Below are 4507 nucleotides of genomic sequence, written 5' to 3'. Positions count from 1 at the left end.
ATCAGGCTCCTCGGCTGGTAGCCTGCTTCTTCCTCTCCCACTCCCCCTGCTTGTGTTCCCTCTCTCGCTGGCTGTCTCTCTGTCAAATAAATAAATAAAATCTTAAAAAAAAAAAAAGAAAGTTCTAGAACTGCAGGAAGCCCTTCTGTGGCTCCCCTTCAGAGCCCCTAAGAATTGCTCTTCTAGGCCCTCTGTAAATATGGACACATTATATGGTCCAGAAAGTTGTGCATCATCACTGTCACCTCCATAACAGACCTTCAGGGTCTCTTAGTGCCCACCATCTCTAGTCCGAGCAGCTGCTATGGTGTCCAGCTCTGCATGGGCTCCATTTGACTTCATGAGCTGTCTCCTGATAAATCTTTGCCTCATGACCCCGCTGTAAGCCTCTTAACGCTGAGTTTTGGGACACCACAGAGCCCCACTTGGCACCTGTTCATGAACAACTGAAGTGGATCTTTACCGAGTGGGAGGTGAGCTGGTGAATACATTTCCTTCCTTTTCCTCTCCCATAGGCTATGCTATGCCTCATGTCATGTGGCTTCTCAGAGGATAATCCCTTGAGCTGAAGCCATCAGCCACACATAGTGGAGGCCAGATGAAGAAGTAGAGGCCAGATACCATCCTGGTATCAGTTCTTCTCACTTTCCTACCCTCCTCCTTTTGCCTCCTACTTCTGCCCTGTAGAGTCAAGCTCTGTGTCCTAGAGGCTAAGATATCCCCATGGATGTGCTAAAAGCCACTTAGTGGTCTCATTTCCCCCTCTAGTGCCTATCTGTAGGTCCCTGGATGCTGGAGAAATGGGGTTCCCCCCCTTTTCTAAAGATTTAATTATTTATTTAATTATTTCTACACCCAACGTGGGGCTCGAACTCATGCCCCCGAGATCAAAAGTTGCATGCTCTACTGACTGAACCAGCCAGGTACCCCACAGCACAAGTGTTTTAAGGGTCAGATTCCACCAACCCTGTTCAGTTCTGCAGACCTGACTATGATCGTCAAGCCGCTGCCTCTCCTGAGTGTAGCCTCCAGACCTTCCCTTTGCTTGGACATGTACCACCCATTTGTGGATCCGTTGTGGACTCCTATTGATTTCTTGTTTGGTAACATAACATCTGTATCTCTATGTTTGACTTCTTATGTGCTACAGACTTTTCTCGAGTTTAAGAACAGGAATTACTGTCTGACGAGTTTGCCTCCTTCCTGCTCCCACACCTCTCATTGCTGTCTTTTGCTTCTGTGCCTTGGCATATGCGTGCTGCTCCCTCTGTCTGGAGCTCCATTCTTCCCCACCTCGTTTATGTTATTTCATCTTTTCTGAGAGAAGGACATGATTTTGTAAAGGGAGGGCCACTTGACTCCCATGTAGGATTCACCAAGTCTGTCTCTGATATAACTCTGTGCCCAGCCCCGTTCCAGAAACTGAAGTGCACAGACCTGAGCCCCATCAGCACTCTTGAGAGTTTTAGACCCTTAATCCTGTGTTGGACTGAAGGGTTGTGGCCACCAATTGCTTGGTCCTGCCTCAGCCTCTGTAGCGGCTGGTTCAGGAGGGCAAGCGTGCTGTCTCTTTGCGACGGGGGAACAAGCATCTCTCTCCATACTTACGCACCAACAGCTTGGCAGGATTGGAGATCCTCAGGATCAATGTGTCCATTTCCATCTTGATCCCAGCTAGTTTATGAGCTCCCTGAGGACAGGGTATTGTCTGCCTTTGTGTCTAGAACAATATCTGGAACACAGTTGGTGCTTAAGAAATGTGTGTGTGTGTATATATATATATACATATATATATACGTATATATATATATACATGTATATATATACATATATATATATATATATATTTTTTTTTTAAGGAAGAGAGAGGAGGAAGGAAGGACCAAGAGGTATCTTGGCCAGCCTTAAGTCCAATGAGAGAAATGTGCACAAGTGAGGTAGACAGGGGGCAGGAGGCTGCTATCTCCGTATTTTCAACCTGGAGAAATTTCTGGTGTCTCTGGTGTCTGCCAAGAACTCAAGAAGTGGTCCTCAGAAAGGAGTTAGGGTCACAGGATGAAAACCACAGGAACACTGGGGCGTCAAAAAAACTAAAAATATCCTCTCTTTGGGGGTACAGTAAGCCTTGGCTACATCATTACAGCTACTCCTGACAGAGTCAAGCCATGGTCATCTTAACTGTATCCAACAAACTGCTCTTGGAATCACCAGGACTCAGATCATTCCTACTTTGAAGAAAAATGAGTCAGAATCCAGCCATTTCTTTTAGTGGGTGCTAAGGAAACACCCACAATAGGGGCAGGCAAGGGAGGGAGGGGGACAGGTGACTATTACTGCTCGGGAGGAGGCCAGGAATGGGATGCCATAGTGTACTGGGCCAGGCAGGTGGATAACTCTCCCTCCCTTGCTCCACATATTTTCTTAACAGCATTTTTCACTACCTGTCCCTTGTATTTATTTATTGTCTTTCTTTCCCCTTAGCATGCCTCTTCCACGAGAGCCAGGCCTTTGTCCTATTGACCGCTGTATCCCCTCTCTTACATCAATGACTGACCTTTAGAGGATATTCAAAAATTAGCTGCTAACGAACGAATTAAAGAATATTAAACAATCAGTTGAATCTCTGCCATATGTTGGGCCCTGTCCTTGAGGATGCTACAAGGATGGTGGGGGAGATAGGCCTGAACATAAATACACCATAACTCGACACCTGATTCTTCGGAGGTATATCAAGGAGAAGCAGGATCCCTGGGGCTCAAAACTCCTGGGGAGTACGGGGGCCTTGGGAAGAAGCCCGTCGTGTGCCAGGAGTGTCAGGGAGCCAGGCGGAACGGCAGGAGATGCGGCTGGAGACACAGAATGAAGCTCCTTGGCTTTTTGCTTGGCTTCTCGGCATCTTTTCCTGACCTGCGGGACCCTTGCCTCTTCTCGCTTCTGTCTGAGGGACCTTGGCCCAAGCAGAATCTCTCTCTGTCGCGGGACCCCAGCCACATCCTCTCGCACCCCGGGAGACGCCAGCCCCGGGTCTTCCAGCTCGCTAGCCTGCTACCTGCGAGACCTCCACCTGCGCGCTGAGCCCCCTCCACGCCCGCGCGCGCTCCAGGTCCCCGCCTCCTGCCTGCGGTCTGCGGCGTGCAGGACCCCGCCCCGCCTCCTCGGCCCGCAGGACCCCGGCCCCGCCCCGCCCCCGTAGCCCCGCCGCTGTGTCCCGGGGGGCGGGGCCGCGCGCAGCGGCGTCTCCGAGGCGGGGGGCGCGAGGCAGGGGGCGGGGCGGCCCCGGCGCCGGCCAATCAGAGCCGCGATCACATCCATGCAAATACGAGCACAATGGAGCGAGCCCATCACTCGCCCCTGCAAGCAAGCTTGAAATGGGCTTCCGCCTGAGCGGCAGCCAGGATGACCAATGACTCTGTGTTTTGGGCTGGCGAAGCCCAATGGCGTTGCAGGGAAGGCGGGTCCGAGCTGGGTTAGGGTGTCCTTGCAGGGTGTCTGAGCTAAACTTCACCAAATAATAGCTGTTTGTATTTTGGCTGCTGCAGGAGCCATTTTAGGTAAGTTCTTCTCTTAACTTTTTATTTTCCTCCCCGGCCTCCGCTGGCCGGCCTTGTCCGCGGGTCCCTGGCCCCGCCCCGCCGGCCGGGCTGGGGTGCCCCTATGAATGGAGCCGGGATGAGGGGCTGCGGCGGCGCGGAGGCCCGGCCGGGGTCCGAGCGGGGCCGGCGGCGGGCGGCCTGGCGGAGGGCAGGCGGCGGCCTGAGGCCTGAGGAGAGGAGCCGGCCTCCGCCGCGCCCCGCTCGCGCTCAGGCCGCGCTCGGGCCGGGCGGCCGTCCTTGGGAGTGCGCCGCTGCGGGCCGCGCGGAGGGGCGGGGGTCCGGGCAGCCCCCAGCCCCTGGCCTGGCGGGCAGGGGCGGGGCGTGTGGAGGCCCCCCCCGGGGCGGGCCGTAGAGGGACCCCCGGGCGGGCCGGGCCGTGCGGCGCGCGCGGCGGGGGTGACCGCTATTCCGCGGCCGCCCCCGCGGAGAAGTTGCTCTATTGGCGTCCTGCGTCTCTTTGCAGGGGTGGAGGAGGGTGGGCTGGTGCCAGCCTGCTGCTCCGGGAGGGGGCGGGGGCCCCGGCGCGTCCTCGGAGCGCGCTCCCCCTCCGCCCCCTTCTTACGCACTAGCGCGCACTCGCCCCGAAAATTGGAACCCTGGAGGTGTCCAGCAACCCCGCAGCCAAGTTTTGTGCATTATTAGATTGCATGCTTGAGCTTAAAAAAAAAAAAAGAGTAATCTGTCCCCTTTACGGTATTTATTTTTTTCACTGTTGAGAAGTAACGGGAGTCTTTTGCTCCCAAATTTCCAGGGGCATGCTTGTCAGATGTGCAGAGGGTTGGCAGCTACTTGGTTTTTAAAAAGACGGTATTAGGAAATCCCCTCACTAGTGAGATAATTGAAATTTGAGTTTGTTTGCAGCTTCAGTTTTATTTGATCCAATTAAAAATACATAAGCAGGCACTTATATTTGT

The sequence above is a fragment of the Ursus maritimus genome, unplaced genomic scaffold (assembly GCF_017311325.1).
Source record: "Ursus maritimus isolate PB19 unplaced genomic scaffold, ASM1731132v1 scaffold_22, whole genome shotgun sequence".
NCBI classification, from domain to species: Eukaryota; Metazoa; Chordata; class Mammalia; order Carnivora; family Ursidae; genus Ursus; species Ursus maritimus.
This window is presented reverse-complemented; position numbering follows the sequence as displayed.